Here is an 18,893-nt window from a genome sequence, read left to right on the forward strand (position 1 = left end):
CCTACGCCGCGCCGCCGCCGCACGCCCCGTCGCGGGACACGCCCCCACGCGGCGCGGATGTGCGCGGCCATTGGCTAAAATAGATGGCACCGCTCCTTTGGCTCGCCCCCGCCACCGCTGATGATTGGACCGTTTGGATCCGGGTGGCCGCCCGAGCGGAGATTGGTCCAGCCTGGGTTCCGCCCAAGAGGCGGAGACGGAACCCCTATTGGCCCATGGAGATGCCCGTCACGGACAAGGGGGACGGGAAGCGGGCGCGGGGAGGGCGAGGCAGCTATGGTGACCTCCGTTGGGTTTGGGACTGAGGTCGGAGGTCAGAGTTGCCATCGGCCTACGTGGAATGGATGCGGGGCAGTGGGCAGTTTCCAAGTCACGGAGGGCTTGAGGACAAGGGGGACACCAACCAGATCCCTTCGTTGTAGCCCTCTTTGGGCGGGGTCAAAGGTCAAAAAGTAACCCGAAGTGGCCAATTCCGTGCAAGAGGACTTTTATCAAGCGCCAGCAGGGCGGGTGGGGAGGAGGCGCGCGCGGAACAAGCTCTGCCCCGGAGGAGCTTGAGAGGAGAACTCAGAACGCAGCTGGCATCGTGACAACAAAGCGCTTTCGGTGGAAAACAAGAACTGCCAAAATATGGCTCGATAAGGAGGTTGATAAGGCCCCTCACCGTGGTTTTTCCCTCACCCTTTTTTTTTTTTTTTTTATCTTTTTTTAAGTCCTGAGACAAGTTGCCCAGGTTCCTGTCTCGGAGGCTCTGAGGGCCGTCAGTCCCTCTGCCTCCGTCTTCTCATCTGTAAAATGAGTCCAGAAAACAGATTTTTTTTGGGGGGGGGAGCTTGGAGGTTCTTGTATATAGGGGTTCATTTGTTTTGTGCTGGGAACTGAACCCCGACCTTCACGCTTGAACACACTGCACGGGTTTCACCATGGAGCTCCATCCTCAGCCTCTTTGGATGGCGGTTTTTTTTTGGGGGGGGGTACTGGAATTTAACTCAGAGCTTTCTACAGGCTAATCAAATGTTCTACCGATGAGCTACAGCCCCAGAACTTCTCATTTTGAGCCACGGTCCCGTTAAATTGCCCATGCTGGTACTGAATTTGTGAACCCCTCCTGTGTCAGCCTTCTCAGTAGCTGGAGTTACAGGCATGTGCCCTTAAGCCTAATGGTTTTGGGGGTTTGTGAGGGGAAACCACCTCAAGCAACTTTTCTCACTACTGCCTGGAATCTGGCTCCCTCAGATTAATCAATTTGGCATAAATTCATGCTTTTGCAGAATGGAGAATGGAACTGAGGATGTTTGCACTGAGCATCCCTGGCCAAATTTTTATTTTTATTTTGAGACAGAGTCTCCAAGTGACTAAGTAGCCCAGGCTGAACTCAAATTTGTAGCTCTGTCTTAGTTTCCCCAAATACTGGGATGACAGGCTTGTGTCACAGGCCCAGCTGACATGAGCTATAATGTGTTCAATAAACACTTGTCGAGCCAGGCGTGGCGGCGCGAACCTGTCATCCCAGCACTTGGGAGGCTGAGGCAGGTGGATTGCAATTTCCAGGCTAGCCTGAGCTAAATAGAGACGCCATCTCCAAAAAAAAAAAAAAAAAAAAAAAAAAAACCAACCAAAACATAGATCCGAGATGCGGGCAGGCTGCGTGGGCACTTATGCGGCCACTAGGGGGCGCACGCGGACCACAGCAAAGGCACACGGGCGCACGATGACCTTACACGCTGACCTTCCTAGGGAGACCCTTGCGATTGGCACAAGTTGCTGGACTTTTTCATACTGATACAGATGGCGTAGCAAGCCCAGAGCACACACATGCATGTCACCATCTGTCACCCCTGCACACGGGGGGGGCGCACGGGGTCGGGTTCCTCTGTGACATTCTTTCCTGGGCATTCGCTGTAAGGTGCTGAGCACCTTTGCTGGCCTCCACCTACTCCATCCCAGGAGAACCCCAGTCATGACAATCACATACGTCCCCAAAAGTCACCAAGAGACCCCTGAGGACAGAGTTGCCCCTCAGATGGGAGACCCTTGGTGAGAAGTTTACATTGCAGATTTTGTTTTGCTTTTGAAACAGAGTCTTAATGTAGTTCAGGCTGGCCTCGAACTTGTGTTCTTTCTGCCTCAGCCTCCCAATTGCTAGGATGACAGGTATGTGCCACCACGCCCGGCTGCGTGTCACTTTATATGCATTCTTTTCTTCACTCTTCAAGATCAGTCCAAAACAGATCAAAGTTTTGTTTTCATAACTCCCATTTCTCTCAACCCCTGGCACCCACAAATTCACTTCCTGTTTCTAGGTTCCTCCTCTGTCCTAGGCATTTCCTGTGTATGGAGCCCGCACTGCATGCCTTTCTGTCTGGCATCCATCACTGGGCGCCATATCCTCAAGGTCCGTCCATGCTGTGGGGAACACAGCTCCTCTTTTTCCTGGTCAAGTAATAGTCCAGTGTTGGGACAGACCTCACTGCATGATCCCCTGCCCTCCTATGGACAGCTGACTCCAACCTCTGGCTGCTGTGAATGTGTATGCAGTGTGTGTGTATGTGTGTGTGTGTGTGTGTGTGTGTGTGTGTACATTTTTGGTATGGATGTACATTTTCATGTCTCTGGGGTAGACGCCAAAAAGTAGAATTCTTGGGTCCTGGGAGCAGCTACTAGACTGAATTTTGTTTTGTTTTGTTTTGTTTTGCGGTTCTGGGGCTTGAACTCAGGCCTTCCCACTGAGTTACATCCCCAGCCATTTACAAAAAATTATTTTTTGACACAGGTACTAAGTTGCCCAGGCTGGGGTTGAACATCCAATCCTCCTGCCTCAGCCTCCCAGAGCACTGGGATTACAGCTATGGGTCACTGTGGCCAGCTCTGCAGGCTGTTTTCTTCATTGGCTGCACTCTGGGTATCTTGTCACCTTCTGAATTCTGAAACAAGGGTGTATGTGACCTCTCGAAAACTTAAATTAGCACAGAGAGAGTGACACACTTTTGGCCAGGGATGTAGCTCAGCGACACAGCATCTGCCTTGCAAGTGCAAGGTCCTGAGTTCGATTCCAGGTTCCAAAAAAAATAGAGTGGCAAATTCTAGACTGTGGAGCTGGGCATGGTGAGGCATACCTGTGATCCCAGCATGCAGGAAGCACAGGCCGGAGAATCACCCGGAGTTCAAGACCAGCCTGGGCTACATAGTGATATCCTATCTCAAAAAACAAATAACAAAAAAAAAATCTAGACTGTGGGAAACATATCAGGAAAAGCAACTGATTTTCATGAAAACCAAACCACAGGGGGAAAAAAATGAGAAATAATGGGGTAGGAGGCAGCGAGGTGACAGATGAAGATAACACATCCAACTCTCACAGGATGTGACCCTGACCTGAACCCTCAGCCCAGCAAGCAAACCACACACGGTGTAGGTGACAGCCGGAAGACACAGGCTGCCCACGCAGCCCATGTGGTATTTAGGAACTGTCCCTAAACTGTTCAGGTGTGACAGCAAACAAAGTGATCAAGTGTAACACAGAGAGGGGGTGAAGCTCAGTGGTGACACCTTGACAGTGTCCTGGGATCCGTCCCTAGCAAATGCATCAAAAAAAACCCATAAAACATGGAAAGAACCCAAATCCCAAATGCCTATCAACAGAGACAGGAAAATGGCTCAACTAAATGGGATTTGGTCATACAGTAGAATATTACTTAGCTATGAAAATGAAACCAAGCCAGATATAGGACACTCACTGCAGGGTCCCACTTCCAGGAGGGCCCAGCGTCATCAGAGCCATAGAGACAGGAAGGAGAATAGTAGTGCCGGGCTGAGGGCGGCAGGGATGGGAGTCTGCATTTCCTGGGGATGGAGTCTCAGCTACGGGAAGCGGAAGGTACTGGAGGTGGCTGGTGAAGACAGCAAATAGCCACAGGATGCTGGGCTTAATGCCACTTATCTAGCATTAAGATGCCACAGTGGCCACATGCATGAAATTCAGTATCTACTAGAAAGGCTGGGTTTGAACTTGTAACCCTCCTGCCCCAGTTTCTCAGAGTGCTGGGATTGCAAATGTCCACCTCCATATTCTGCTTGTATGATTTTTCTTTTGTCTTTTTGAGACAGGGTCTCGCTATGCAGTTCAGGCTGGTCTTGAGCTCACTGTGTAGCCCAGGCTGGTGTCAAACACAAGATCCTCCTGCCTCAGGCACCTGAGTGCTGCAATGACATGTGTGCACTATCATCATGCCCAGCTTATGATTTTTAAAAAGAAACTTTTGCTTTTCCTGCTTGTTCTCACTTTCTTCCTTCCTTCTTCTTTCTATATTTTTGTATTTATTTTTCCAGTGCTGGCAAGGGAATCCAGCGCCTGTGCATACCAGACAAGCACTTCCCATTGAGCTACACCCCCACACTTACATCTATAAGGTTTGTGCCCAATGAGCTGCTTACACACAATCATGTGATCCCAGCCTGGCCAATCAGGATGTTTCATTACTAAGCCACAGCGATTGGTTCAATAAGTGCATATGAACCTGGGTTGGACCAATAAGAACCATGGCTGGGACTCTTGCTCTTTTAGAGCTAATTAGCTAAAGGGGGTTGGAAATTTGGGGGCTGGAACATCATCTTTATCTCCATAAAGGGGAAACCATGGGAGAAAAACACCAAGGGAGGACGGCAGAGCTGGAGGACGAAGAGTTGAGCAAATCCTCGGGACTTTGAGGGTCCTGGATGCAACCAGCCCTGAAACCGGCTAAATCAGTGGGACTCCCTGCAAAGTAATTCTTAGCTGCAGGGGGGAGTTGGACATGTCACAAGCTACCTGTTGGTTATCATGAGTGGGCGGAGGGAGCTACAGACCTTGAGGACATAGAAACCCAGGCACAGTAGCACAGATGTGCAATCCAACCACTGGGGAGGCTGAGGCAGGAGGGTCACTGTGAGTTTGAAGCCAGGCGGACCACATAGCGAGAACTCGTCTCAGAAAAACAAAACAAAAGTGGGGGGCAAGACACAGTTGGGGTACTTAGAGATACGGGAGCTGGTTCCTATGGATGCCTGAACTGGGCTTCACAAGAACCATGCAGGGTGGGAGAGTGCAGGTCAGAGCAAGCGCTCCCCAGTAAGCTACAGCCCAGGCCCTTTGCGTGTGTGTTCCCTCAGCCCCGAGGATTGAACCTGGGGCTGCTGCTCTGAGCTCCATTCCTTGGCCCTTTACAAACATTTTGAAATTCTGAGGCAGGGTCTTGATAATTTGCACAGGATGGTCTTGAATGATCCTCCTGCTTCTGCTTCCAGGATGATGGGGTGACAGTCATGCCTGGCTGAATTAGTCTTGATTCATTTATTTTTTTTTTTTTGAGACAGGGTTTTGAATTTGTAGTGATCTTCCTGACTTGGCTTTCCAAATCCAGGGATTACTAGTGTGTGCCACCACGCCCCATTCAAATTAACCATTTTAAAGTAAACACTTCAGTGTGTTTTACTATTATTCACAAGATACAACCACTACTGTCTAATTCCCCAATGGATGCCCCAGATCACCTGTCCCCTCCCCAGCCCTGGGACCCCTGAGTGCACTTCCTGTCTGTGGTGTCACCTGTCCTGGGCGTTTCCGATCCATGGAGCCCACATTGTGTGTCCTCCTGTGCCTGGCTTCTCTCACAGAGCACAGCACCCACAAGGTCCATCTGTACTGTGGTGAGTGTCACAGCCCACTCCTTTTCCTGGCTGTGTAATATTCCACCATGCGGACAGATCTTGGTTTGTGTATTCATCACTGATGGATGGCTGAGTTGCTTTTAACTTTTCACTGTTGTTCCTTGCATTACCATGAGTTTTCTTTTCACTATAAAATCTTCACAGCATTCCAAACCATACTCCAATTGCTTAGCATACACTGTGTCTTACCAAAGCCATCTGAGAGGTGCTATGATGATCTTTTTTAAGGTCTGGTTAAGCCACAAAGTGGCCCAGACAGGACTAGGACTTGTGCTCACTCTGCCTCAGCCTCCCAGAGTGCTGGAGTGACCTTGCACCCCCTTCACCTCATAGATGGGCTTGGGTGTGCACAGCTGTGCGTGGAAGGCTGGGGATTTGAACCCTGGAAGTCGGAACTCCCGCTCCCTTCAGTGCAGAGGCAGGCAGTGACCAGCAGGGGGCGAAGCATGCTGCGTCCCTGTGGCTGGGGTCGCTGGCCTGGGGGAGCCCAGGACACCCTGGGAGCCAGCCCTGCAGCAGGGTCCTGAGGTTCTGCAAATGTGGGTCCGAGCCTGGGTCCCGGAATGAGTCACCCGCCTGGCCCGGCCTTGGCCTTTGGAATCTCCCTGGGGCTGGGCAGCACGCATCATAGGTACCAACCAGAAAGTCCCCTGTGAGTGACATCATTACTTGGGTTCTTGGGGTGGCCACATGAGCAGCAGGGGGACCCTGGCAGGTGTGGCTGTGGCTTGCCTGCCTCCTGGGACCCTGCCCCAGACTTTTTTGTTTCTTGCAATAATGTCTCCTTAAGTCTTTAAATTACCCAGGCTGAGGGCTGAGGGCTGGGGATTTGTGAGTTCAATCCCCAGTACGAAAAAGAAAGAAAGAAATTGTCTTGGCTGGACTGGAACTTGGCATCCTCCTGCCTCAGCCTCCCAGAGTCCTGGGATGACAGGTGCTTACCACTACACTGGGGTCTTTGCTCCGAACTCAGTGCAGACCAGCCCAGATGACCCTCCAAGGTCACCTCCTTTCTCTATCTGAGGGGCAGCGGCTCAGGCACCCCCTCCAGCACATGATGGCAGACGAGGGGCCACTGGTTCCACCCAACTGTGCCACCCTGATGCTCTGTAACCTTCCATGGCTCCCAGTTGCCCAGGGTGGAGCCCCGCTATACCACCGTCCCCTCATCGGCCCTGCACATGCCCCTGGCTGTGTTTCTGAGCCTCGGGGGCCTTTGTGTGTGCCCAGGGCAGAGGTCGAAGGCCCAGGCCTCCAGATTCAAACCCGTCTGGCGGGTTCACAGCTCCCTGACATTGTGTAGGCACTGAAGGCCCAGCCCAGAGCCTAGGGGCTACTGGATGAAGAAGGGAGCCACAGGCAGAAACGGTGCCAGGCCCAGGGCGTGGACTCACAGGGGAGGGTCGCAGAGAGAGATGGAGAGAGACAGAGAGGGTGAGAGACAAAGAGGCAATGGAATCAGGTGCCCTGGCCCACGCCTGTCATTCCAACACTGGGGAGGCTGAGGCAGGAGGATCGCTGTGAGCTGGAGACCAGTCTGGGCCATAGAGGGAGTTTACAGACAGCCTGAGCTACAAAAGAGACCCTGTCTCAAAAACCAAAACAAAGCCAGAGAACAGAGATAAGGAGCCAGAGGCAGAGAGCGAGGGATGCTGGGAAACAGAGAGAGGCAGAGAGCGAGGGATGCTGGGAAACAGGCCTGCAGCGACAGAGATAGTGTGGGGTGGAGGGAAGCGGGGGCATAGCAGTGCATAGCTGCTCCTGCCTCAGTTTCCCGCATGCATGACAGGCAGGTGCGGGGGGCAGGACCAGGCCCAGCTGAGAGGAAGCAGCATGGAAAGCAGAAGTGGCTGGGGTGGCGGGCAGGACGGGTGCCCGTGGCTGCCGGGATCGCCGGGACTTTCCAGGTGGTACAGAAACAGGAAGTTGAGTCCAGTCCCGCCGCTCCCACTGGGCCGGGCCGGCCAGGGGCACCTGCCCCTCCTCACCTGTCCGGGACCCCGCTCTCCCTGCCTCTCCTCACCATGAGCTGGGCGGAGGAGAGGGGAAACTGAGGCTGGGGTGGGGAGGCTGAGGGCCTGAGAATCTCCTGACCCACAGGCTTCTTTCTGGAGTCTTCTGCTGTTTGAGGTTTTTAAGAAAGGCTGGGGTAGGCTGAGGCAGCGCTGGCTCCTCATCCCAGCTACTTGGGAGGCTGAGGCAGGAAGATCATCTTGAGAGTGAGGCTGCATTAGGTAATTTAGCAAGACTCTTGTCAAAATAAAACAATAAAAGGCAAGGGTGGGGTACAGCTCACTGGTGAACACTTCCCTAGCACGCAGGAGATCCCGAATTTGATCTTTAGAATTGCAGAAAAGAAAAAAACGGGGAGGGGAATAAGCAGGGATGGTTTATGTGCAAATCTCACAATCGCGCGGGTAGACACTGTAAGCCCTCCTGGGTGCACCTTATGGGGGGGGGCGGCAGCAAAGAGCGGTGATCTAACTTCCCTGGGGTCACACAGCCAGGAGCGCCACACCCAGAGCTCTGAGCTGAGTCCCCGCTCCTCTCCTGAGCCACCTCTTGTGATTCCTTGGAAATCCCCGAATGTGACTAATTCCCGAGATGCCCCGGGTCTTGGCACATTCCTGTGTGCTGAGCCACCTCGGCCCAGCCTGGCCCCGGCAAATGGCCTCCTTTCAGGCAGAAACGACCCGAGACAGCTGCTCGGTTTGCCGGGGCAGACGTGGTACAAGCTGAGTCTGGGCCTTCTGTCAGGTTTTCTGGTGACCTTTGGCCACACACAGGACAGTCCCGTGCCTTGGTTTGCTTGCCTGTGGAAGGCAGGTAATACCAGTTCTTGTCTCAGGGCCACCGTGGGACCACAGCCCAGTGTCTGGGCAGAGGACCCCAGAGCTCTGCTTTGCCCCTGGTTTCATTCTGGCAGTGCTGGGGACAGAACCCAAGGTCGCTCACATGTTAGGAAGTGTTTGCCACCAGCCTGCTTTTTTTTTTTTTTTTTGTCTTTTTGTGACAACATCTCACTGTACAGTCCAGGCTGGCCTTTAGCTCACTTTGTAGCCCAGGCTGGTCTTGAACTCACAAGGATCCTCCTGCCTCAGCCTCCCGAGTGCTGGGATGACAGGCATGTGCCATCATGCCCACTTCTCCAGCGCTTTTTTTTTTAATGTTGAAGCACAGTCTCACTAAATTGCTTAAGCTGGCCTCATACTTGAGATCCTCCTACCTTGGGCCCTTCAGAAGCCGGGATGACAGGCATGGGCCACTGGTTGGCACTTTTTAAATTTTGGGTTAAGGGGCCATGTGGGTCACTTGTGGGAGAAAATAGGAAAAAAAGAGACTGGGAACCTCCTGCCCTTCTGAACCTGGGTGGCTCGAACTCAGTGTGACTCCAGGCACCAAGTTCTGTCTCAGTGTAGTGTGCACCTGGCCCTGGGTTGGATTAGTGACCCCGTCCTCAAAAAAAAATAAAGAAAATTAAGAAAAAGTAAAATAACTTCAGAGTCAGGATTGCAATCCCAATTGCCCCAAATAGCATGCCAAAGGGCCACTTATTCTGGATAAATCACTTTGCCCCTTTGGGCCTCAGTTTACCCATCTGCCCCTTTGTCCCTTCAGGTTTGGTTACAGGAAACCCTTAGTTAATTCTATCTGCTAGTTCTGTGTCAGACTAGGTCTCTGAACAGCTTTTACTTTGCCCATGCTGTTCTGATCCCTGTCTATCTGGCAAACTCCTACTTGAATTTCAAAACCCCAGCTTCATTATCCTCTGTACCATGCAGCTATGCAGGATGTGCTAGGCAGAAACCTCACACCTCTTGGACTCTAAGTACCATGGTGCCAGTGTCTGATCCTGGCTCAGAGAACTGAGCTCTCTCTGGGCAGCAATTTTCTCAGCCTGAGGCCTGCCACAGAGATGCATCTCCAAGTTCACCAAGTGAAAAACAAACAAACTGACCGAGGCCATAGATAAGTAAACTCCAACTTCAAGGTTGGAATGGGGTGAGGAGGTGTCTGCTGATGGTGAGCTGGGTCCAGGTGACTGTGTAGTCATCTCTGACACCAGGCTGCAAAGAGGGTGTCTGCACCAGCCTGGCCCACCAGGTCCAAGCTGGCCTTGAACTTGAGATCCTCCTGCCTCAGCTTCCTGAGTAGCTGGATGACTGGTGTGTGGTGGGCAATTCTTAATAATTTTTGCATTCAGGTTTCTGTGCTTTCATTTTTCATGGGGTCTTGAGAGTTGTGTGTTCCTGGGCTTTGCTCATGGCCAGGTCTCATCTCTTTCCTTGCACAGGCAAATCTGGACAGTTTTCATCTGGCTGCTAGAAGCCTCTGAGGGGAAACATAGAGGGGTCCTCACTGTGCCTGAAAGGAACTTGCTTTTTTGGGGTAACCCTTGGGCCCCCATATGCATCACCATGCTGGCTGGACCTTAGTCCGTATTCCTTAGGAGACATTGCCGGTGAATGTTAGAATTACTGCAGAGGAGGCAAGAGAGGTAGAGAAACATAGGCTGCGAGCGGAGAGCTCAGCGTGTGCAAAGGCCCTGAGGAGGCTGGGGACGGAGCCCTGGTGCACAGCAAACCAACGTTGAGTTCACCTGGGTGTTGAAAAAAATATCTAAGGCTGGAGAGGCTGAGAGGAACCAAGGTGTCCAGTCCCGAGCAGCTGGGGACTGGCATCCTGGGTCCACCACAAGCCACGCCCACCGCCCACGCTTATTTAAATCAGCCCCGCCCCCACAGCGTGACCGGAAGTGCGCGGGGCCCCCAAGATGGCGCCCGAAACCCGGAAGTGAGCGGCGGCCACGGAGAGGCTCGGAGAAACTGAGGCGTCGAGAGCTTCGCGTCCGGCCGCACCCGGCTCCGAGGTGAGGCGTCCGGCCCGATCTCCCGCTGCAGACCGAGCACCTGCGCTGCGGCGGCCGGCCCGTGGCGAGGGGCCTCGTGCGCCCCTTCGGGGCCGGGGTTCCGGGGTCCGCGGGGCAAGGGCAGCGGCACTCCCGCCCGGAGCCGCCCCACAAGCCCCCCGAGCGCCCTTCTTCCGGCTTCGCGGTGCCGCGATCCGTGTTGAACCCCGAGCTTTCCTTTTCCGGAGACCCTTGACCCCAGGTCCCGGGTAACCCCGGGAGTCCCCCGGTGACCCCTTGAACTCGTGAAACTCTGTGATCTCTTGACGTCTCCCCCCTGGGAACCCCGGACCTTGCGTCTCTGCTGCCCCTTGGCCCTGGGCGACCCCAGATATCTCCCATCCTGGACCCCAGATTTTTCGGGGATCTGGGACCCCTTTCGCTCCACCCCTAACCCCGTTGCACGCGACATTCTTGGCCCTCAGCTCTGGGGACTCCCTCCGCTGGGGGTCGGTCCCCCCTGCTTTGGAAAGCAGGCTCTGGGCATAGCCGACCCCCGGGCGTCCTCACGGGGTCAGTCCCGCCGGTGGTGTGGGAGCGCTGAGCCTGAGGGGCTTGGAACCGCAGGCACCCCAAGGACTGGTGAGGTGGATGGGGACAGAGGTCTCGCTGGGGTGAGGAGCGCCCCCAGGAGCGTCCTGCTCTGTTAAAGCTCTCTCCAGCACTCCAGGACCTGGGCAGGAGGCCAGTGGGGCTTGAAGGCGCCAAGACCGGCCTGGGGGTGTGGGGCCCCGGAGCCCTCCGGCGCCTGGGCTGGGGGCAGTCTCCCTGATGAAGTGATTAACATTTTGTTAGGTTAAAAGAAAAATTGAGCGTGTAAACTGCGCCTCTGCCGCCGGGACATCCCCGGACTCCGCTTCCCGGAATGCCAGTGGGTCACACCTGCTCAGGAATGCATTTCCTGCCCGGGAATGATCAGTGCCGCCTTCTGCACCCCGCCAGTGGTGGGCCGTGGTGCCTGGCCCTGGAGCCAGCTGCGGGAGCCCTGTTGGCAGTTTGGGGTGGTGGTGAATGTTGTCCAGTGTGACAAGGGGTGCCTGAGGAGTCTCATGAGCCTGCTGTCCGGTGAGGTGACAGGCAGGACAGGAGCCTGGCACCTGGGGGAGTTCTGGAGCCCTAGGGCTCTGCTGGTGACAGGAATTGAACTCGGGAGAAATTCCCAGGGGTGGCGCTTCTGGCGGTGAGAGTGGGTGTTTTGAGCTGTTTGCAGCTGTGCTGGCTCCTGGGTGTTGGTCAGCTGTGGACTTCTCCAGAGGACTTGCGAAAGAGTGGCAGGGAGCTGGGCGTGGTGGCGCACGTTTGTCATCCCAGCACTCGGGAGGCTGAGGCAGGAGGATCACTGTGAGTTTGAGACCAGCCTGGGTGACACAGTGAGCCCAAGGGCAGCCTGAACTGCAGAGTGAAGCCCTGTCTCAAAAAACCAAAAACAAACCAAAAATCCAAACAAACCCAGAGAGTGACAGAGAGTAGCCCGCACCCCACATTGCCAGTGTCCCCACCCTTTCTTCCCCAGTGGGCACCCCCCTTTCTGGTTCTCCCAGCCTTCCTGGTTGTCATGGTGGTCCTGGATTTTCCCAGGGGAGGCCCCAGAGCTGGGGAGCTGCCTTTCAGACCCCCCCGGGGGTGGGGGCGGTCCCAGGCCCCCTGGCAGTGGAGGCATGGAGCAGGTCTCCCAGCCCCTGGGGACTGCAGGTGTGAGGCCTGCGTGTCCTCCCCAGGGAGAAGGGCTGGGTCCCCCAGGGGCACTGGGAGGCTTTTCTAGGAGGAATCTCAGTGGGTTTTGAAGTCCAGTGGGTCACAGGTGTGAGCAGGGGTCCATGTCCTGAACGCTGCCACCATGCATCGCTGGGCCAACTCTGCCCCCTACCCTGGTGGGGACACTGAGGCGCAGGGTGTCAAGACACAGCCTTCAGGCCCTTCTCCTACCTGCGGTCCCGTCCCATTCCCAGGTGTGACCAGCTCAGTTCCAATGGTGTCCCAGACACACCCCCTGGAGGGGGGCCCTGGCAGGAAATGCTGATGGGGTAGAAGATCGGGCCTAGTAAAGAGGCAGCTGTGACCCTGGGGGCCGCCCCCTTGCGGGTGGGGTGGGGAGGGGTGTAGCAGAATCTGAAGTCAACATCCTGGTTGGGGTTGACACGGTGGGGTGTGCGGAGGAGCCCCCACACCCCACAGCACTGACCCAGCCCCAGGTATGTGCGTGTGTGTTGGTGTGCTCATGGTAAGAACACATGTGTACGCATGGGTGTGTGTGCAAGCACATGAGCGCCAGGGGTATGAGTGTGTTTGGCATCTGGGCCACTGTGGGCGTGTGCAGGTACTGTGCACACCCCCCTCTGTGTGTGTCACCTGTGCCCGTGTCTGTGGGATCCCTGGTGGGCAGGGCTGTGATTGGACAGGACGTGGCTAGATGCTGGGTGCTGCCTTGGCCTGCCCAGTAACTCCCCCTGCCCTCCTTACTGTGAGCCCTAAGCCTGGGCCTGATGGATTGGAGAACGGACTTCCTCAAGGTCTCTGCTGGTGTGACTGCCACCTCCCGGTCCTCTCAGTGCTGCTTTGTGACAGGAGGACCGGCTCTGGGCGGGTGGTCTGGACTTCTGGTGAATGGGCTCTGGATGGCAGGCCTTTTGGAGGCCAGAGTCATACCTGTGCCAGGGGACAGGGAGGTGACCTGAGTGCGTGCGGTGACCACAAGCTCCTGGTCCTGTGGAGCCTCTGGGGACAGCTGGGTGGGGATGCCCTCTGCTGTGTGGGGCCTGGGGAGGCACTGGCTGTGGGAAGGTGATCTTTGTCCCCGTTGTGTGCAGGCACCCACCCCGCAGAGCCGAGGGCTGGCGGCAGACGGATGGATAAGTGGGGTGAGGGTCCTGTTGCACAGTGGGTCTTTGGTTTTTTGTTTGTTGTTTGGTTTTTGTCTTTTGAGACAGGGTCTCACTCTGTAGCTAGGGCTGGCCTTGAACTCACTGTGTAGCCCAGGCTGGTCTCGAACTTGCTGCAGTCCTCCTGCCTCAGCCTCTTGGAGTTCTGGGATGACACATGTGTGCTACCACACCCTGCCCAGTTGGTGTTTTGTGGCTCAAGGTTTCGGCAGGCGCCTTCTGCCTGGGTCCTAAATGGAGACCCTACAACCACTGCAGAGCCCACGTCCCCAGGAGGGAAGGACAGGGTCTTGGCAGGTGTCTCCTAAACCTTGCCATGGGCCTGGTGACCCAGGCGTAGGCCGACGGTCCTGGAGCCAGCGGACCGACCCGAGCAGGAACAGCTCCCTAAGTGAAACCGAAACCGGCAGTATGGGCTTGGATCCCTGATATGGATGAGTTTCGAAAGTGACAGTGATGTGCCCTGACTCCAGCGGGCAGGTCACCCGCTCTCCAGGGAGTCTCCACCCCCAAGGGCCGAGGGTCTGGGTGGGCAGTAAACATTTATGGACTGACTCATGGCTGCTGGGTGCGGCCACCAGTCCCTTGCTGCCAGCTGGAGAGACAGTCCCTGCCTTGGGGGTCAGGGCCGCAGTCACCGTGTTGTGTGGGGTGTCCGGATCTGGCTGGAGGTGAGCAGTAGAGCCTGCTGTGGGGGGCAGGGGGCTCTGCTCAGTGTCCAGATAGCCTTGGAAGTCGGGTGTCTGACTCTGCTGCCCCCGGCTTGCCGGGTCACAGTTCAGTGCCTCTCTGTGTAGCTCAGGTCTAGGTGAGCCAGCCAGGAGCGTTTTTGGGAGTGCTCCTCAGATTTTAGAATGACTGCCTCCTCCCCACAAGCTCAGGCCCCCTGAATCCCCAAGTGGATGAAGGGGCTTTCCGAATGGACCCGGGGTGCTCCAGGGCGCGGTCAGAGCCAGGTGGCAGAGCCCATGTTGCTCAGAAACCCTGGGAAAGTGCCCAGCACTGGGGGCCAGGCACTGGGGGCCAGGAATCACCCACTCTGAGCCAGGGGCTGCCACCCCCAGCCCAGACCGATGGTGGCTCTTGAAAAACCAGCCCATCTGGAAACCGGGCCGCATTCCAGGGCAGGAGGCCTGCTGTCCCCTCCCGTCACGTCACGTGCGCCCGAGCAGGCCTCCCTACCCTCAGCTCCTATAGTGGGTATGGGGGCGCTCCCTTCCTGACCCCATCCCTGGGCTTTCGCTCAGCTGGGGACTCAGAAGCCTCAATTTCCCTACATGCAGTCACATGGCTGGCGCCGGGGTGCTTTGAGGCTCCTGGCGGAGACACCCCATTCTCTGATTCCTCCCAGGGCACAGGGGACTCTGAAGAGGGGTTCCAGGAGAGGCTCAGGTAGGAGGTTGCCCGCATGCTCCGAGGCTGGTTGAGTATCACCTGTGTCCTTGTCTGTGTCACCCCGAGAAGGGGCCGCTTCCCCGGGACCCTGCTGTGGGCTGCGCCTCTGCGTGAGGAGGGAGATGAGGACAGCATAGTGCCCCTCCGTGTGGGCCCTGTGGGCAGGGCCTGGCAGTCCCAGTGACCCAGGGTCTCCCCTGGGGGGGAGGGGGAGAGGGCTCAGCATCTGCTGAGCGAGGGCCGGGCTCAGTGTCAGGTGCTTTGCTTTGCTTGTTCTGTGTGCTGTGTGGGGTGGGAGCCGGGCCTTTGCACTGAGCTGTGTGCTGTGTGGGGTGGGAGCCGGGCCTTTGCACTGAGCTGTGTGCTGTGTGGGGTGGGAGCCGGGCCTTTGCACTGAGCTGTGTGCTGTGTGGGGTGGGAGCCGGGCCTTTGCACTGAGCTGTGTGCTGTGTGGGGTGGGAGCCGGGCCTTTGCACTGAGCTGTGTGCTGTGTGGGGTGGGAGCCGGGCCTTTGCACTGAGCTGTGTGCTGTGTGGGGTGGGAGCCGGGCCTTTGCACTGAGCTGTGTGCTGTGTGGGGTGGGAGCCGGGCCTTTGCACTGAGCTGTGTGCTGTGTGGGGTGGGAGCCGGGCCTTTGCACTGAGCTGTGTGCTGTGTGGGGTGGGAGCCGGGCCTTTGCACTGAGCTGTGTGCTGTGTGGGGTGGGAGCCGGGCCTTTGCACTGAGCTGTGTAGGGTGGAAGCCGGGCCTTTGCACTGAGCTGTGTGCTGTGTGGGGTGGGAGCCGGGCCTTTGCACTGAGCTGCGCCCTCCGCGCTGTTTAGTTCATTCAATTTGAGACCGTCTTGCTAAGCTACCCAGGCTGGGCTCTGACTTGCCGTCTCCTGCCTCAGCCTCCTGGAGTGTGGAATGACAGATGCGTCACCATGCCCAGCGAGGCTGGCTCCCTTGCACCCACTGGGTGTGAGTGGGTCTGAAGTCCTTTTTTTATTCTATTTTTTGAGTCAGTGCCTCCTTCCTTTGTAGCCCAGGCTGGCCTTAAACTCACAGCGGCCCTCTTGCCTCAGCCTCCAAGTGCAGGGGTGACAGGCATGTGCCTCCCTGCGACTGCTGAGGGCTCGTTCTCACGCCTCGACGGCTCTGTCTTCCTCCTGCTGCCAGCCTCCCGGGTACCAGGGGCTCAGGACTCGAGCCTGCCCCACACTCGGTGGCGAGGGCTCCCATTTCGTAATCCCCCCCCATTCTGAGGACGATGGCCCTTCACCGCTGTCCTCTGGCGGGTTTCTGCCCACATGCAGCTGCTGCTTCGGGGACCAGATCAGGTGGGGGGCCGAGAGGAGTCCCCTGGCCAAGGCTTGGTCCGGCCCCATGCTGAGCGGACTGAGCCCGCACTTGGTCCAGCCTGCACTGTGCGGCCCGCTGTGAGGCTGCTAGGTTGGCGCCCCTGAGCAAGGGCCCCCGTCCCGACCCCCCGACCCTGCTCGCTGTCTCTTGTGCTTTGCTGTGGGCACTGTCCCTAGCAGGTCTCGGAGGCAGGGCTGGCGAATGCTTCTGGAAATCAGGCTGCAGTGTGCGACACCTTGCGGGGACCCTGTGAGCCCCCAGGAAAGGCTGTTCATCTGCGCCTTCCCTCGAGGGGAATCATTCCAGCTGAGGCCACCGCGCCTCCCCAGGGGAGAGCAAGGGAGGCACTGGGAACTCAGGGGACAAGCCCGAGCCAGGTGTGCACAGCCTCCCCCTCTCTGTCCGCCCTGCGCTCTGGGACGCTGAGGCAGGAGGATCACGGCTTCCCAGCCCAACCTGCACAACTGAGCAAAACATGGGTCACAGTAATGAAGAACACAGAGAGCTGAGGACATAGCTCAGGATGAAGGCCCTTTGTTCAATCCCAGCACCAAAAATAAAACTCTGAAACAGCCCTGTCCTCAGCCTCCTGCGTGCCTCCCCAAGCCTGCCTCTTCCTCATCCTCCACGGAAGGGCCTCCGCCTGGGCTGCTTGTGAGGTTCCAGGCTTGGGCGCTGGGCGCTGGCTCTTGTGTGCGTGTGCCTGGACTGTGCATGCCAGAGGTCAGGCGCAGTGGCCTCTGCCCCGCGTTGGCATCCAGGTGACTGGGTTCCAGACGCTGTCTCAGGACTCTGGAAGCCCAGGGTCATAGAATGACCCCATCTTAGCCTCCTAAGAGGGCTAGCCAAAGGTCGGGGCTGGCTCATGCTGGAGCTTGGGGCCCTCCAGGAGTTTCCTGGGCCTGCAGTCACCCCAGGCAGGGCTGCTGGGGAGCAGGAATTTATCCTATCACGAAGCAGGGCGTGAGTTCTCACACTTGTGATCCCAGGAGGGCAAGCTGAGGCAGGAGGATCTCCCTGAGTTTGAGGCCTGTCCAGGCTACATGGTGAGCTCAGGGGCAGCCTGGACCCTGTCTTGAAAAAACAGCAAGAAAGGTCCAGTCGTGGTCAGGAGCCCAGAATATGGGGCTCGGGTTGGGGAGGGCCCAGCGGCTCTTCCAGCTCCCGGGGTGCAGGCACCCCAGCCTCAATTGAAGACACTGTGGACCTGAGCTCCCAGGATTGTGTGTCCCCTTCCCTGGAAACCGGGTCTGACACTACGTGACTTCTGGCTCTTTCCTGAGGTCAGAAAGGCCGAGAGAGCTGAAGGCTCTGAAGGGATTTGGGACATCGAGGCATCTGGGACACTGCAGCTGGGGGTGTGCAAGGGATTTCTGGGGCTGCTGCGGGCCTTGGGAAGCAGAGGAGGGAGTTGGGGGGGGACGCGTGGCCGTGTCTTTTGCTGTCATGAATTTCTATCAAATCCGGTGGGCGTGTTTGGGGATGCTGATTCGTCACCCCATTGCTCCCTGCTCTCCCATGTCCCCTTCCTCATGGGAACCTCTGGGTCTGGCCTCACGTGTCCCCGTGTCTGTGGGGTGCCTGTGGGGCCCTGCAGCTGTACCTCAGCCCCGAGCCTTTGGGCGCCAGGATGGATGGAGGGTGCTGGTAGGGTTGGGCAGATCTGGGGTCCCGTCCTGGGCCTCTGGCTCACCCGGTGTCGAGGAACCCTGGGATGGCATGGTGAGGGTCAGAGTGGCCCCAACCTGGTTGATTCCTGTCGATGTCGCTCCCGGCCGGCAGGAAGGACACACGACAAAGTCTGGCAGTGGACAACCTTTTCTTTTATTTTCTCTCCGTACAGCCTGCCCTGGGATCGCTCCCAGCCGAAGCCTCCTCTGGTCCGCTCCCCGCGGCTCCTTCCGTGCTTCGCTCCGAAGCCTCTACCGGTCCGCTCTCCGCGGCTCCTTTCGGGCTTCGCTCCGAAGCCTCTACCGGTCCGCTCTCCGCAGCTCCTTCCGGGCTTCTACTTCCCCCCAGGGGTGGCACCAGTATATATACGGATACAGTGTCCAATCATGTTAAAGTAAGCAAGGCAAGCTGATTGGCTAACATATTATTGAGCGGGTTGTTTACGCGGTAAGCAGGAAACTAACGTGCTCGATGGGAGGGGTAATCTAACTCAGGCTTTACTCTTTACCACAGGCCGCATGATCGCTATATGCGGCGGCTCGGCAATGTGGTGGCTCCCAACAGATTCCCTGACTGTCTCATCCAGCTCGGGGGTGAGCTTGGGATCCCTCAGGATTGGAGATGGGCGGGTCACACAGTGTGCGTCAGCCCTGGCCGGGCTGGAGAGGCCGGGCTGGAGAAGCCGGGGAAGCTGGGACCTGGGCTCGGCTGGCCATGTGCGGGGTGGAGGCTCGGCAGGCGGGACAGTGTGGCCTGGAGACCTTGCTGCACTCACCTGCCGGGGGACCTTGTGGCTGTCGAGTCAGTGCACAGGGATGCAGTAGCTTTACTGCCAGCTCCCTGTCCCAGGGCCTGTCCTACATGGGCGGCCCCGGGACACACAGGACAGTGAAATGCTGGACCCCAGGGTTAGAGGCAGGCGGGAGCTGCAGGATTTCAGACTCTGGGGAGGAGGCGTGGAGGACGGAACCCATTGCTTTGACACTGAGC

The 18,893-nt window shown here is 57.0% G+C and overlaps 1 protein-coding gene across 2 annotated transcripts in view; it reads left to right on the forward strand.

The window, feature by feature from the left end:
* The first annotated feature begins 10,444 nt into the window (after nt 1–10,444).
* Nucleotides 10,445–18,893, forward strand: part of Sbno2 (strawberry notch homolog 2) — a 44,283-nt gene continuing 35,834 nt past the window's right edge. The window contains exons 1-2 of one of the 2 annotated variants that reach the window (XM_063229197.1): nt 10,445–10,576; nt 18,076–18,297. The gene's annotated coding sequence lies outside the window, so the exon portion shown is untranslated. The remainder of the gene's footprint in view (nt 10,577–18,075; nt 18,298–18,893) is intronic. The other variant, XM_004999267.4, reaches the window with a different exon arrangement.

The sequence above is a fragment of the Cavia porcellus genome, unplaced genomic scaffold, assembly GCF_034190915.1.
Source record: "Cavia porcellus strain 051 isolate PalLab524CR breed Dunkin Hartley unplaced genomic scaffold, mCavPor4.1 scaffold_17, whole genome shotgun sequence".
In the NCBI taxonomy this organism is placed as follows: domain Eukaryota; kingdom Metazoa; phylum Chordata; class Mammalia; order Rodentia; family Caviidae; genus Cavia; species Cavia porcellus.